The sequence below is a fragment of the Artemia franciscana genome, chromosome 16, assembly GCF_032884065.1.
Source record: "Artemia franciscana chromosome 16, ASM3288406v1, whole genome shotgun sequence".
NCBI lineage: Eukaryota > Metazoa > Arthropoda > Branchiopoda > Anostraca > Artemiidae > Artemia > Artemia franciscana.
The window spans coordinates 3,039,414-3,056,683 of NC_088878.1; the positions used below are offsets into that span (position 1 = coordinate 3,039,414).

Sequence of the window (17,270 nt, forward strand, 5' to 3'; positions counted from 1 at the left end):
AAGTCTCTCTCCAGAAAACTGGCTACTAAACTCGAATTCAAAATCAAGAATTCTAGTTTTAGCTGTGTGCTTACATTTTTCCCCATCAGCTTAGTCGCGTATTTCATTACATTAAAATTGTTTGACATAATTTCCATTTTAACGAAAGCAACGTAAGTGAGCCTGCCATTGAAACAGTAATAAAACCCTAACTAATAGTAAAATACAAGCCAGTAAAGCACAAATGCAGTCTCCTTCAGGGGAATTTAAATATTTAAAATTAAGGGTGGCATGCTTTGATAATATCCCTCTTTTAAAGAAGTAATCTTTTTAGACCATAATCTGTCCTGGTGTTACCAAAGATAAAACACTGTCAGTAAAAGCAATAAGTTTCCCTTTGGCAACCGTGCTACAAACTACCATAAGGGATTAATATGCACAAAAGCAAGACAAATACACAAAGATTCCTGCAATTCTTTTTGATAAATAAGTAGCCTTACGCCTGTAAACAAAAGACGAATTACCGATATATAATAAGTACCGTTATTTGATGCTGCAAAACCTTCAACTTCGGATTTTTGGGTCTTCACGCCGAACACTTCTTCCATTCCGATCTCGTACCCAAAGAAAGCAATAAAAGCACAGCCAATACAGATATATACCATAAATAAGTAGAAGTAACGATGATTCTGGTGGCCAACACAGTTGTTAAGCCATGCTACAAAGAAAAACGAATTAGGCCTGCAATCAATATCCACTGTCTACGAATTAGGCCTAAAAATAATGATGATTCTGTTAAACAGCACAATTGTTAAGCCACGCTGCAAAGTAAAAGAGATTAGGCCTCAGACTACACCTAAAATCTACAATCTATGAATTTAGTCAGCAAATAATGATAGTTCAAGTAGCCAACACAGTTGTTAAGCATTGCCGCAAAGAAAACCGAATTAGACCTACAGTATGCCTTTACAATGTACAAATTAGGCCAACAGATAATGGCATTTATAACGACCAGCCCAATTGTTACGCTTCGCTCCAAAGAAAAACAAATTAGGCCTACAATCTACATCTGGATTCTATAATCTACAAATTAGTATTTTCTCTTCTTACTTTTACAGCATATGGCTCAGAAGCATGATATATAGCTGGTATGGTTCAAAAAATTGTTTATTTGTCCATTGATTGTATTTCAAATAGAAACTCAACAGCAATAACTCGGGTTAGAGTGTACAATTACTTAGATATGTATACATTGACTTAGAAAGAAGGAATAGTTTAAGCTATTAAGTTGTTTTGTTTCTGGATTAAGTATTTTTTTTGCTTTGTCAGCGATTTCCCTGTTTTGTATACATTTTTTGTATATGGACCTTGTGCTTTTGAAAAAAAAACTGATCTATATATATATATATATATATATATATATATATATATATATATATATATATGCGAGAGTAACATCACCAGAGGAGTTAGTGTTGAAAGATAACGCAAGCATAAAATTGTTAATGACGAAGGCCAACTTCTTGCTTGAATATATATATATATATATATATATATATATATATATAATATATATATATATATATATATATATATATATATATATATATACATATATATATATATATATATATATATATATATATATTCGGTATATTTCCAAAATACCTTTCTTTTTCCTAGGATTTAGCAAGTGTGGCCAGTCAACTTTTTTACTTCAAGGTTTGATAGTGATAGATTCTGAGTCACAATGATTTGAGACACTTACAACTTCAAAAGTACCGTAAGACTATCGATCAGTATTTTCCTGACATTGGCCCATACTATTTCAAAATGTTGGCCCAAACAAGAGGCCGTAACAATGAAGGGTTTGACCTAAAAATTGCTTTTCTTCGTCAGTAATGATATTTGAAGCTTTCATTGCCGTTCTTGCTTTTCCATCTTTAATAAATTAAATAAAAAAAAACCTAATTTTTTTTAGCTGAAAGTAAGGAGCGACATTTAAACTTAAAACGAACAGAAATTACTCCGTATATAAAATGGGTTGTCCCCTCCGCAACCCCTCGCTCTTTACGCTAAAGCTTTTAATTGTTTTAAAAAGTAGAATTGTGGCAAAGAGTCAAACTTTAGCGTAAAGAGCGAGGGATTGTGGAGGGGATAACCCATTTTATATACGGAGTAATTTCTGTTCGTTTTAAGTTTTAATGTCGCACCTTACTTCCAGCTAAAAAAATAGTTTTTTCTATTTAATTTCTGAAAGTTTATGAATTATTGCATGTTTGGTTTTGGCTCTCCGCACATAAATTATTAAAATGAAATTTTAATAATTTAAAAAATTGGAGGGCAACTGGAGGACCAGTTTCCCTCCAATTTTTCGGCTGCTTAAAAAGGCAACTAGAACTTTTAATTTTTAACGAACGTTTTTATCAGTAAAAAATATACGTAACTTATAAATTAGCAACTTACGTACCAAACTTTCATAATCTTATATTTTTATTATGTATACAAGGGGGTTTGTATCCTCGTTAATACCTCGCTCTTTACACTAAATCTTAAGTTTTGTCCCAATTCTTTAAGAATGACCCCTGAATCAGAAAGGCCGTAGAATAAATAGTTGAAATTACTAAAAATACTAAACAAGTAATAATCTCTGTTCGTTCTAAGTTTCAATGCTACTCCTTCCTTTCATTTGAAAAAAGTTTTCATGTTTATTTTTCATTGTTTTCTTATAGCAATGCTAGAAAATCATACGCCCTTTTCCTTGAATTTTTCTCCCCCATGACAGATTCCTCCAAGAAAAGATAATCCAGCATAGCCCTCTCCCCTCAGCCCCATCCCCAAACCAAAAAATTCCCCTAAAACGTCTGTACACTTCTCAATAACCATTGCTGTATGTAAAAACAGGTCAAACTTTGTAACTTGCAGCCCCTCCCCCAGGGACTGTGGGGAAGTAAGTCATCCCCAGAGATATAGTTATTATGGTTTTCGACGGCAGTCAGGCGGAAATTGGCGGCGGTCAGCAATCATATTTGAAGCGTTGATAACAGTGGCAGTTTTCTTAGCTTTTGGTGCTCTGACTCTGTGGCACACGAGATTAATAACTAGAAATGAAACAAGCATTGAAGCATTGGAAAACTTAGATGTGAGGAATAAAATGAAAGAATCTGGAAAGGTAATATTAGCAAGAAATAGTCAAAATTTGGTGAAAATAAAATTAACAGTAAAGAAGGGATAAGATAAATTTTAATCTAGAATAATGTCAAAATTTTGGCAAAAATAAAATTAACAGTAAAAAAGAAATAAAATAGAGGGAGAAAACTATAAGTAAAAAATAATCAACACTTCTATCAAACAGTTCTGAAAGATGATACCCCATTAACTGGAATAAGAACCTTATAAAAACTTCACATGAACTAAAAATTACTAAACAGGTTCAGAATGAAGAGCAAGGGATTGAGGAGGGGGCAGCTATCCTCACATATTATATTATTTATGTTTTTTAAAGTTTTAATGATGTTCCTTACTTTCGGATGAATTTTTATTTTATTTAATAAGTTAACGTAAGACAATTGATCAGATACTTTCAAAGTTTTTTGAATAAAACTCTTTTTCTTGGGTTATACTTGAACATTTTTGGGTCTAGAAAGAGTTCTTTTGGAAAAAAAGATACTTTATTCATTTTATTTCCAATTAAACCCTAGCTAATTTTTCATTCCTGCTCTTTTCTTGTGAAAAATAGTGCTTACACTTTTTCAGTTTGTGTTTTCTTGGTACCTAGGGAATTTTTCCCATTTTGGTGGCGTGTTTAATTTATTCTGGTTTCTCTCAAAGGACAAACTTGTACAAAAATAAGAACTTGATGAAACATGTGGCTGGCCTGCTGAAAAGGTTATAAGCGAACAGTTAGAACTAGAGACTTTGAGCTTGAGTTTGAGTCAAGGCCCCAGTGTTCTAGTGGAATACTTTTTATGTTTCATTTTTGCTCATTTCAACATTTTTGTCCCAAACCTTGGTGTTTTACCTTGGTAAAAAAAAAAAAAAAAAAAAAAAAAAAAAAAAAAAAAAAAAATCAGCGCTAGGCCAACGCAAAAATCCATTAAATTGTGGTCTAAAATTCTAACAATTATCATAAGCTAACTGTTAAGAAATAAAAAATTTGGAATGAAAAGGGACATGAAAAAAAAATTGGTGAGAGAAAAAAAAGAGAGGAAAATAGTTGGGTCCTAAAGTGTTAGAAGAATAACATGTTGGAAGACAAAAGGGTCCCGCTTTGGATTTTGAGTGCATTTTATGGCACTTGGTATTTACCAAGTGACATATAGCGATGGTAATTTATGTCCATCTGTCTGTCTGTCGGCGTGTCTGTCTGTCGGTTCTGGTTTTGCTAGTTCGGGCGCTTCTAGATAAGCAAGGACGATGAAAGTTGGCAGGCGTATCAGGGACCAGACCAGATCAAATTAGAAATAGTATCATCCTCAATTCGACCATCTTGGGGGGGGGGAGCGAGGAACGAGATAGTCAAGAATAATTTTATATGCTAATAAAGCAAATGATTGTTCTTCTTAGCTGTGGCTTGATGGTCTAGGGGTATGATTCTCACTTAGGGTGTGAGAGATCTCAATTATGAATCCCGGACCACCCCGATTTTTACATGAAGAAGATCCGAAACTAGATACGTGATCAGTATAACGATCGCTGAAAGTTGGCAGGCGTATCAGGGACCGAACCAGATAAATTAGAAATAGTAGATTCCCTGATTCTACCATCTGGGGGGGGGGAGGAGTGGAAGGACGGTTAATTCGGAAAAATTAGAAAAAACAAATTATTTTTAACTTACGAACGGGTTATCGGATCTTAATGAAATGTGATATTTAGAAGGACCTCGTGTCTCAAAGCTCTAATTTAAATCCTGACCGGATCTGGTGACATTGGGGGGAGTTGGAGAAGGAAACTGGAAATCTTGGAAAACGCTTAGAGTTGAGAGATCGGGATGAAACCTGGTGGGACAAACGTTACAATACCGAACAAGAAGAGACTACAGAAACACTGTATTTGCAAGTTTATCTTTGTAATAGTTTCCAATAAACAAAGAACAGCAAAATCGATAACTCTAGTACCGAGTGTAATTTTAGGTCCCGACCTCATCATATGTGCCATATGAGCTCTTGGCTCTTGTTTTAAGAAGTACTAGAAAAACAATGGATATTCAAGCTATGATCAAGCGTGAAAGGTTTTTTAGGAAAGTTTTCCAGTTTAGTTTGTTTTGAAAGTTCGTTAATTGCTTTTCCATGAATTTTATTTTGTTGTTACTATGTAGAATTTTTCATAACGTAATAAGCTTATGCAACATATAGTTAATTGTAGAGCTTAAGGGTGCTTTCCACGTTGATATCGTAATTAACGATGAATGATTTTCTCCAGTGATATCTGTTTCGCGTCGAAAAATTCTTAGAATTATACCCCCCCCCCCTTTAGAACATTTCCGTTCCGCCTTTATAATACTACTATTTTGTGATTTTTGTCGGCGGTTCAATTAAAAATGAGCCGAATAACAAGTCTTAGCCGAATAGAAAATGGACATAATTCTGTGTAAAGAATATTGTAATCAATACACTTGGAACGTGTAAGAATGTATTTTCTCATAGATTTTTCCAGAGTACTTTCTAGTTCAAAAGCTTTTATTTATTAAGTTTGATTAGCTTTTTGACTGCAAAAGTCCTTCAGTTGGACTGATTTATTGACTGACTCATTTTGGACTGACTCATTTTGATTACACTGTTTTGTTCCGCTTATGGACTAATGATAAAGGAAAAACGAAGTAAATCTCAACATAGAACTGAATCCTGAATTAAATTATGCTCGAGAATGTTTTATCAAGTTTCACACGAAAACTGACCTCCTTGCAGGAAACTCTACGTCTGCACAAAATGACTCATAGGAAAATTATCCCCTACTTAACCCCTCTCCCATGGAAATCGCCCTCGCTTAATAATAACGATCGTATTTTTGAATTTTAAAATATTCAAAAATTCCCCCCTGTGGACGACTTTCCTCCTGAAAATTCCCCCTGGGGGAAATTTGCCCCTACCTGGACAATTTCTCTTCATAGGGGAATCAATTCCGTAAATTGAAAATCACGATCGTACACCAAATCGATAAACACAAACATCGGTGTTTGTCAAAAATCTTTTCCGCAAAAGAGGTAATCCCAGGCTGAGTAAATTTGTTTTTGACCGTAAATTTGTATAAATTACCTTAATTTTTGTTAATTACATATGCAAAAAGTCGAAAAGACATGCAGATCAAATTCATTTTAACATGGAAAACCTCCACCATTTGAATTTCTCCCTCCCCCCGAAAAATTTGCCTCGACCCTCCAACAATTCATTCCACACCATTTTCTTAGGAAAAATTCCCCCTTTGTAAAAAGAAAATGATGGTGTTTTTTTTTTAATCTGACAAGTATTAGGTTGAATACCAAGTTGACGACACAGTGGAAGTGCGTTGTATGACAAAGTTTATAATTAACCAACCTGTTAATTGAATATTCAGAAAATTTGAACAATATGACCGGAAGAGACCGTCAATTACTCCTGCTGAGTTGGCTCTGATTTCAGCCAGTGCGAAACGTATTAAGAAGGCATTGGGGAGGGGTTACAGGGCCAGATTTTATGTCTAAAACCTTTGCAATGGTGTGCTCAACAACTTGTCAAAAGATGTCAAAAGAATGTCAAAAGACATTAATTAGTTTTACTCACTGATTGTACATTAATTAGTTTTGTTTTGTGATTTATATTTTGCTTTTAGATTTTCCGGAATCCATACGACATGGGATCTCTGAATAACTAAAATCTTTTCTTGGTCTTACGAAAAACAGGCAAGTGTTTTTTTTCTCTCTCTCTTTCATACTAATTGTTTCTAAGAGGAGGCAGCAGGCAACTATTTTTTCGCCTTCATTCTTTTACTATTTTCGTTTTTTCTAAAATTCCTATTTGTTTCCTCCCTTGATTTTATTCCATTTCGTGTATTTGCAATAAAACAACATAGTATTTCAATCTAGTCAAAATTAGAAAACAAATATAATAAAAAAGGAAAAAAGAAGAAGAAAAGACAGTGAAAGAAAACAACACAGAAATAGCTTAGCCATCTTCAAAGGGCTCATGGATTGACGCTACTTAAATGAGTCTTTTGTGAGTGTGCAGAGAATAGAAGTTTCAAGCTCCCATCTTCAAAAATGTAGAATTTTGTATTTTATGCCAGAAGAAAGGTCTAGGATAGGTGTAGATTAATTGTTTTTGTTTCCTTTTCCCAAGGGTGATTCCATCGAACCAATAGTCCTAGGATATGTCAAAGAAAATTAAAGAGCTCCATTAAGCCAAAAATAAATAAAAACAAATTCAAATAATTCTCCAAGCGTAAAACTACCGCAAATCATCTTCAATTAATAAATTTAACCCAAAACCAACAGAAATTACAATAAAAAACCGAGCCAAACTCAAGACGAGCAAAAATTAGCCTGAGTAGGGCTGACAACCCTCACGCCTTCTCAAGACCAGAACATAATTTGCATTTTAGTGAAAGCAAAATACATTTTAAGTGTTTTTACTTTTTTGACTTTAGTAAATATACAAGTAGTAATATCTTAAGGAATAAATATCAGAATATGTATTTTAAACTGACAATCCATGGTTATTTGCTTTTTAAGTAAAGTGCAAATTATGCTCTGGTCTTGTGAAGACATGGGGGTTGTCAGCCCCACTCCTTTTAATTTTTGCTCATTTTGGGTTTGACTAGGTTATCTATTGTAATTTTTGTCAGTTTTGGGTCTCATTTATTTATTAATGGTGATTACTGCTAGTTTTAAACTTGGAAGATAAGAAAAATTAACTCGTAGAATTTGGTAACGCTTTCAGCAGTAGTAATAGAATTAATCAATTATTTGAGCTGCCAACATCCCCTGAAATTTTAACTTAATACCATTAGCTATTCCTTAGATATTGGTGATACGTAAACTTGATAATCAGCACAAACAGTGTGTTACTTTTTGTTCCGCATCCCCCTTCCTAGCTGTGATGGGTAATGTCATCTCCATAGTTATAGCTATTAAAGATTTTGTCTATTTCACAATTTAAATCACTGATTTGGAGGAAGAGGAGCTAAAAAGGGCATGGGAAGGGGTTGGGTGTTTTCCGACCACTTTTCAACATCCCCTCAGCATGTCAGGAAAGTTTCAAATTAACGCCTACCGCCGTTTTTAAAATATTGCAGACCCTCTTTTTTGATAAACTGGATGCAAGGAACTGCATTTTGATTTAGTATAGCACATCCCTCAACATTCTCCAAAGTTTCTACTTAATGCCTTTTCGGATACACCCTGAATCAAACATCCCCCTTTTCCTAATGATAAATCCTTCATATAAACAATGGGCAAATTGTATACTTTACAATTCTTGGCCCAAGGCTAGGGGACAGGGCATCCCTTGAAGTATAGCTATCTCAAAATTTTGATCTAGTGTATTTGGGTAAAAATGGACGTGGAAGGGGGGCTGGTTACCCTTCGATCACTTTTGACTGTTAAAAAGGGAACTAGAACTTCTGATTTCCAATTGGATGATCTCCCTCAGAAATCTATACGACCACCCCAAAATTTGAATTTTCAACCTCTTCTCGAATTCAAAGGAAAAAAGGGAAACTATGATGTTTGAACTGACAAAAAAAATGAACTAAGAATTACGCTAAACAGGAATTTTTGGAGTTACAGTAAAAAAAAATATCAACACATGCGCATTCTCCGTTTAAGTTCATTTATATTACTTTTTAGGTCAATTTTTTTTATATAAAAGGATAAAATTGTACTTTCGCTGAATGGGAAAATAAACGCTTAAACACATTCCTCATGTTTAATATATTCAGGTTTTGGCCCTGATGGTGCTCAGGATTTACATATTAAAAAAAACTTTTACCGCAAAATACACATTTTCATTTTAGTTTCATTTATAGTACTGTTTGAGCATTTTTTTTGTTAATTGTGTATTTTTCAGACATACTCAACAAACATTATTATTGGTAACAAAAGCAACCAAATATATTTTAGGTTTAATTATAATTCCGTAACCACTCAGCTTACATCTTCCTCATGCCAGCTGACAATATAATCAGCCAGGAACATTCCTCAATGACCAGGCCTCGACATTAGCCAAAGCCGATCCTTTTCATGCCCAGAGTTTGACGTTTTCACTCATCATCGTGGTTTGTGGAAGCGTCGGTTTCCCAGCGAAACCTAAGCAATCATACTACAGAAATGATCCTGTGAAGTATAATCTTGAATTAATTAAGTTCCTATGTTGAACTGATACAAGAATGAGTCAAACGATTGTTCCTCTCTTACTGATATATTGTAAGAATTCTGTAAACAAAACGAGAGCAAAAAAATCTAAACAATATTTCTCCATTGTTCCAAAATATTAGTTCTAAGCTAAAAATAGATTTTCTACTAAAATTTAATGAAAATGGTGCTAAATATGATTTTTGTTACAAAAATTGATTCTTTTATGAGGGACTAGAGACTCACCAGAATAGAATCGCAAAATAGATAATAAATTATTCTACCTACTGACATGCGATTATAATAGATTACAATAACCTAGTCAAACCTAAAACAAGCAAAAATTAAAAGAAGTAGGGCTGACAACCCCCAAGTCTTCTAAATACAAGAACAAAATTTGCACTTTATTAAAAAACAAATGACCACGGATTGTCAACGATAACCGTGGATTCCTTGAGAAGTACTAAGGAAAGGGAAAAAGAGGAATTTGCACACCATAAATATCTTAAAAACGTAAAAAAAACCGAAAATCCATTTTTGTCGAAAATACTTCCTTATGAGCTTCTAAAATTTTTAAATTATTTGATATTAATAGATATACTAAAAGACTTGACTTATTATGCTGATTCTAAATATATAAAATTCATTAACTTTATTATTACCTATCAAAAACAACGAAGCTGAGAAAATTTGCCCGATTTTCAAAAAAGGGAGAAAACACCCCTTAAAAGTCCAGGAATCTTAATGAAAATCACACCCTCAAATTCAGCGTACACGAGAGTTATCTTATAAAAGTTTCAAGGTCCCATCTGCAAAAAATATGGAATTTTGTATTTTTTGCCAGAAGAAAGATCAAGGATGTGTGTGTATTTGTTTTTTTGAAAAATAAATACACAGAGCGAAAATTACCTTCACTAGGGGTGACAGCCCTCACGCATTCTCAAGATCAGAACATAATTTGCACTTTGCCGAAAGCAAAATACATTTTAAATGTCGCAAACCTATAAAAATTCATTCATTTTGCTCTAACTGTCATGTAATAAGCATAAATCATAAGTATAATCTAAGTCCAGGAGAGTTTTTCCTCCCCGTTTGATTCCATGGTCTCCAATTGCCTTTCCTGTGGTCCTTTAGACAAAGTCCATCAAAATGATCCATATAAAAGGGGACAGAACACAACACTGCTTAACTCCTGATTTAATACAAAACCAGCTGCTAACCTCATTTCCTATCTTAACTGCAGCAGTATTGCTCTCGTGCATAGCACAAATCACTTTAATGTATTTGTCTGGTATACCCTAGCAGGATAAGACCTTTCCTAAAGCTCTTCTATCAACAGAATCGAATGGTCGCTCATAGTCTATAAAACTGAGGACCAAAGGTGTTTGACAACGAAGGCACTTCTCAAATTATTAACCCAAGACTGAAGATTTGGTCGACACATCCTCTACCTCTACAGCATCTCTCAGTCTAAAAAGTATCATATTACTAAACAATTTGCTACCTACAGAGACACCACCAATGCCTCGATAATTGCGACATTCACTCTTGTTACCTTTCTTATACAATGGTTTAATTAAGGTTTTCTTAAAATCATTAGGTATTACCCCTTTTCAAATTTCATATTCATAATCTTCAGTAGTTTATTTCTAAACTCAGAGCCACCATATTTAAGAAACTCATTTATCACACTATCAGCACCTGGAGCCTTATTATTTTTTAATCCTTTTAGTACTGTCGCTAATTCTTCCTCAGAAAACAAATCTTCCTTCACATCCAAGGTATCACAAACGTTTCCATTTTCATCTATACCTTTTCCTGCAACTATATCTCGGTTTCACTGATTCTCAAAATTTTCCACCCATCTCTCTTTAATTCTTTCCTTACCACTAATTTTTGTCCCATTCGTATCAAACATTTCGTGGTAACGAACTGTAGTAAGGAGCGACCCGGCTCAATAGTAACCATAACTCTAAAAAATGGAATTTTCATACCAATAGCTACATCAAAAGAATTGTATTTTAATGCTGATTTTAAACATATACATTTCATCAAGTTTAGTCTTATCCATCAAAAGTTACGAGCCTGAGAAAATTTGCCTTATTTTAGAAAATAGGGGGGAAACCCCTAAGAGTCATAGAGTCTTAATGAAAATCACTCCATCAGATTCAACGTATTTGAAAACCCCATGATAGAAGTTTCAAGCTCATATCTACAAAAATGTGGAATTTTTTATTTTTTGCCAGAGGGCAGATCACGAATGCCTGTTTATTTATTTGTTGTTTTTTTTTCAGGGGTTATCGTATCGACCCAGTGGTCCTAGAATGTTGCGAGAGGGCTCATTCTAACGGAAATGAAAATTTCTTTTTAATTTGTATTAAATTTCTTTTAATTTCTTTTTAATTTCTTTTAAACTCCTTTTTTTTAATTTGGCGCCCACTAATGTCAAAAATTGCAGAAGTTCAAACGAAAATTTTTCAACGAAAACGAATTTGCGGTTTTTTTTTAAGTGTTTAAGATACTTATGGTGTGCAAATTCCATTTTTTTTCCCCTTATCATTTCACGACGAAACTAAAAAAAAACCACACAACTCAAATAAAATTCTAAAATTTGGAAAACCCTATTTTTCGTGAAGGATTTTCCTGGGGATGTTTCCGCAAGGGGTATTTTCCGCAGTGGTATTCCACAGGATTTGTTTTCCGCAGGAGGGGGAATATTTTCAGTGGGTGAGGGAGGTACATTCTGAAAGGTGATGTTTTAGGAAAGTGATGTTTTTTAAATTAAATTTTCCAAGTTCAACGTCCCCCTCAATATTCCATAAAAGTAGTCAAAAAAAGATGTAGACGCAGTTGCAAGAGGTCGCGGCTTCAAGTTGTCAGTAGTCAGTTACAGTCACAAAGAGTCTTATTTGTAGCCAAAATAGCAGCAGCAGTAGCAGTAATAACAAACTATTGGAGTTGCCAACATCCCCTGAAACTTTAACTTAATATCCTCAGCTATTCTTTAGATATTGGTTATATGGAGTTTTGATAATCAGCACAAACAATGTGTTACTATTTGTTCCGCATCCCCCTTCCTAGCTGTGATTGGTAATGTCATCTCCATAGTTATAGCTATTAGAGGTTTTGTCTATTTCACAATTTAGATCACTTATTTTGGAGAAAGGGGAGCTAAAAAGGGCATGGGAAGGGGCTGGTTGTTTTCTGACAACTTTTCAACATCCTCTCAACATGTCATGAAAGTTTCAAATCAACGCCTACCGCCGTTTTTAAAATATTGCAGATCCTCTTTTTTGCTAAACTGGATGCCCGTACTGCATTTTGATTTAGCATAACATATCCCTCAACATTCTCCAAAGTTTATCCTTAATGCCTTTTCGGATACACCATGAATCCAACATTTCCCCTTTTCGTAATGATAAATCCTTCATATAAACAATGAGCAAAATGTATAAATTACAATCCTTGGCTCAAGGCTAGGGGACAGGGCATCTCTGGAAGTATGAATATCTCAAAATTGTGATCTAGTGCATCTGGGTAAAAATAGGCGTGGAAGAGGGGGTGGCGGTTCCCTTCGATCACTTTCGACTGTTAACAAAGGCACTAGAACTTCCGATTTCCAACTGAACGATCCCCCTTGGAAATTTACGCGACCATGCCTAACGTACAAAGTTCCTTAGCGACAAAAATAAAACATTGAAGCCTTATAGCTCTTTACTAGCCGTGCCTGTAAAAAGTGAAAAAAGAATTTTATTTTTACCAGTAATTATCCATTAGCTGTTTTACGGCTTACAAGTAAGCCGGAAAAAGATCACAAATAAGTACATTTTGGTAATGATTCAATTGAAAACTGAAAGGTACCTTTCCAACATTCTATAATTTCTTTTTGACCCAAAAAATCTGACTCTGCTGAAAAGTAGAAGAATATCCAACTAACAAAATGGTGTAAAATATAACGTTGCTTATGTCTATACCTGTCGTACTTCTTCTAGAAAATTTAAGAGTAAAACTTGAATTTTCAACCAATTTTCATTTTCAAAGGACAAAAGGGAAACTAAGGTGTTTGAACTGATAAAAAAAAAGAAATAAGAACTCCATTTTATTATGTAAACTATTGGTTAATTACATTAGGAATATATCGCGATACATCCATCAGAAACCTATCCACAAGAGACGAAATGGGACTAAGTGCTTCAATAACCTAAACTTGCGCGCTTTTGTTATAAATTTCTCTAAACAATTGTTTGTGTCTGATGTTTAATCTAAGTAGACACAAATTTACAGGCTTTTGAGCTTTTCATCACCCTCACCAGTCTAATTTTCGATAGAATTTCACACTACTGTTAATTACATTAACGATCAATCAGCCTTTGTTGGCACCAAAGACAACCAAAAATACTTTAGATTTTGACACAATAACACAACCACTCAGATATATCTACCTCTTCCCAGCTGACAATGATATTAACTGGAAACGAAAATGCTTCAATTGCCCAAATTTGCTTGCTACACAGCAAATGTTGGATTAATAGTAAAAGAAACTTTTACTGCAAAATGCGCATTCTCTGCTTAAGTTTATTTTTATTACTGTTTAGGTCATTTTTTTTAATATAGGAGAATTTGGCCTGAATGGTGCTCGGGACAAACTACTTTTGTGGTAAAGTTATCTAAACAATTTTTCTACCTAATGTTTAATCAGAATAAAACTAAATATTTAAATGCTTTTGAACTTTTCATCCCCTTCTCCAGTTTAATTTTTGTTAGGATATCACACTACTTTAAAATACAATAACGAACAATTATAGCCTTTACTGCAAAGAAAGACAACCAAAAATACTTAGGTTTCAAAAAACTACCACAACTACTCGGATTACATCTACATCTTCCCAGACGACAATAATATTAACTGGCAACGAGGATGCTTCAATTGCTCATTTAGAACGTTCATTTATATTACTGATTAGGTCAATTTATTGTAATATGAAAGAATTTGGCCCTAATGGTGCTCGGGATAGATTTCTTTTGTAGCAATTTATCTACCTTATTTATAATGAAAAAGAGAACAAATTTATATACTTAAAGATTTTCATCCGTTTTGACAGCAACAAATCCGATTTTTATCAAATCTAGACCTAACTTTATCAGAGTATCAGATTTGAATTTTACAGTGCTTTAGAATCAATCTTGATCACGTGTAATTTTTATTAGTTACAAGAGTAAGTTAATATATTTTAGCTTTAAATACAATTCCACAACCACAGGGTTTGCTCCGTCCCTTCATGCGTTGGCCCGGTATAGCAGTACCTCCGGGTTCGGCGCACCCCTTTCGAGGGGAAACCAAAGTCCATGAACCCTAATTAAACAATGTATATTATACGTTATTCAAAATGAAAAGAGACCCTGGTGTTAGTTACTTAGTCTCTGGAATATATTGGAAATCATTTTTTTTCCAAATTAAAAAAAGAAGAAACACTATATAAAATTTACAAAAATTATTGGTGAAAAAGCCAATGGGTGGACGCAATAATTAATTTAAAGTGCCCAAGCTGGACCAAAATCCCCATGCATCCTTATCGAAAATAGTTCGTAATTATAAACTGCTGAAATTTAAATTGAACCAATATTTAATTAAATGGCTGAAGCGATTATTTTTGGCGTCAGACGGCTTGGTTCTGCGGTGAGTTGTTGATAGTAGTAATGACTAAAGCCCCCCTATGATTGTTAGAGAGAAAATAATTGGCAAAGTCAGTAGAACGGTCACTGGGTTCTCAGAAATTAAGTTTCGACTTTCCAGTCAAATTGATAAGAGAGTGAGAAACCCCTGATTTTCTTTTCTCAAAAAGGTAAACTTGCATCTAAACCATCTAGAGGCTTGCATATGAAAATGAAATGGGGTATTCCTATTTTCAAAAATAATTCAGAGACTTGATTCACTGCTGTGAAAAAAGTTTTGTAAGGCTGCATCTGTTTAAAAAATTAGAGTTTTTGAGTGGCATTCAAAGCAACGGGATTTATGTCGATGGATATTAGTGAAATGTTAAGATTTTTAATAATTCATACTTACCCGATTCAAAAGCTGCCCTGATCATGAAAGCGGCGCACTCTGTCTGAGGCGTTTCCATTTTACTTTCAATTGGACGATCCTCTGTGTCTAGCGGTGCAAGAGACGCTGCAAACCAATTATAATTCGAGTTTACATAACTGCATATTATATTAAAAGCAAGGCCTTATGTAACATTCTTGATAACATTAGCCTAAACCACCCTATCATTAAATAGTAGCCCAAGCTTCGCATAGAGTGATGGGAGATATCCACCTCTCTTTGCTGCAAGCTTTTCAAAAATTTGTATAAAGCAATAATTAAAACAATAAATATGTAGAATTCTCTCATCAATTTATAAGAAATCACCAAAACTAATTACTATTTACTTATCAACATACAGTAGCTGTTTTGTAAGTAATGCCAGTCAAAAAAATTCTTATGATTATTTTTTGTTATTTATAAAATATTAATTATAAGGTTAAAATTGGTCTTGAATCGTAGTTTAATTAAAAGTAAGCTAAATATGATTTTTGTTTAAAAATTGACTCCTCCGCGAGGGACTAGAGACTCACCAGAATAGAATTACAGTGTAGACGATCAGTTATTCTACTTGCTGACGCGTAAATATTGCAAATGAATGCAATTTGACTAGTGCTAGTAGCAGGATAGCTAAGTAAAAACAGTCTTTATTGATGGATGTATATCTGTTAATTACGAACACAAAGTTGGTTAAACTGTGGGTTAATAATGAAACTAGATTAGAAAAGAAAAAAAAAACGAAAAGAAAAAACGCACCAAATTTCAATTAATCTTTCATATATATGAAGTCCCGTCAGTGATTTTTGTTTAGGATGGGAGGAGGGGTTGGGGGAAGGTACAGTAGACGTCTTCAAAACGTATCAAATTTTGTCAATGTGCATTTTTTACGACTCAGGAACAAATTTTAGAGGAGGGAAAGGGGGGAAACCATGGAGCCTCCCTCCTCTGGATACAGCCTTGAAGGGTCTAAGTATCATAGAAAGTGATGATTAAGTATTAAAATGATGATTATACACAATTATAGTCTAAAACTCCTCAAGGATTGGCGACTATTGAGGTTTTTACAGCTGAAAAAGTGCGACATGCTCACCTAGAGGTGTAAAAGTGATGGCTAGCCGTGTAGAGATGGTTGGTCCGCTGGGTTGGGGAATCCTTTGTCTCAGAGGTAAGGGTTCGATTCACGACCAGGCTGGTTATTTGGTTTGAGACAGGGTCAGTGGCCTGCCTCTCTAAGCTCAGCCAAAGTCGTCGCAGCACTGAATGGGTACTTGGAGAAATCTGGGAATAGATAAGAAGAAAAGGTGTGTAAAACCACAGGTTGGGTCGTCCCAAACCCCCCATTAGACTTCCTGGCTGAAGGGACACAAAAGAGAGTTCAGCACCGCCAGTTTAGATTTTGAGGGTCTAGTGCCGTCATACTTACCTACTTTAGAGATGTGTAAAGCTTTATTAACATAATAGTAAGTGCCATATCAAGTACCCTGGCAGTGCCCAGTATTTACAGAAAAAACTACCAAATACCAAGGATTAAGTACACACTGGAACCTAATGTATAGGATCCTTTTATAGGAGTAATCTTTCATATCAAAGGTGGATTAAGTATATATTGCAGCCTCTTGTATAGAACACTTTTTTGGGAACAATCCACGTATCAAAGATAGATTTACATTGTGATGTAAAATCGTAACGTGTTGTTTTATAGTTTACACTATTCTGCAATCCAAATCAGATTCCATTCACCAATATCCAACTGAACTTTCACAGTTAATTCGAGGAAAACGTTACGTGAGGTTGCATTATTAATTTGGTTAGATAATACTGCTATAGATGAATAAATAAATCCAACAGCATACATTGCTACAAATTGGAGTTTTACTACCCCCC

The 17,270-nt window shown here is 34.3% G+C and overlaps 1 protein-coding gene and 1 non-coding gene across 2 annotated transcripts in view; one reads left to right on the plus strand and one right to left on the minus strand.

Annotated features, from left to right (window-relative positions):
* Positions 1–17,270, plus strand: part of LOC136036902 (uncharacterized) — a gene marked incomplete in the record, with an annotated part of 361,814 nt that overhangs the window by 151,609 nt on the left and 192,935 nt on the right.
* LOC136037459 (small nucleolar RNA U3) lies at positions 9,093–9,303 on the minus strand. Its single transcript, XR_010619956.1, has one exon. It is a non-coding gene; the product is annotated as a small nucleolar RNA U3 (small nucleolar RNA).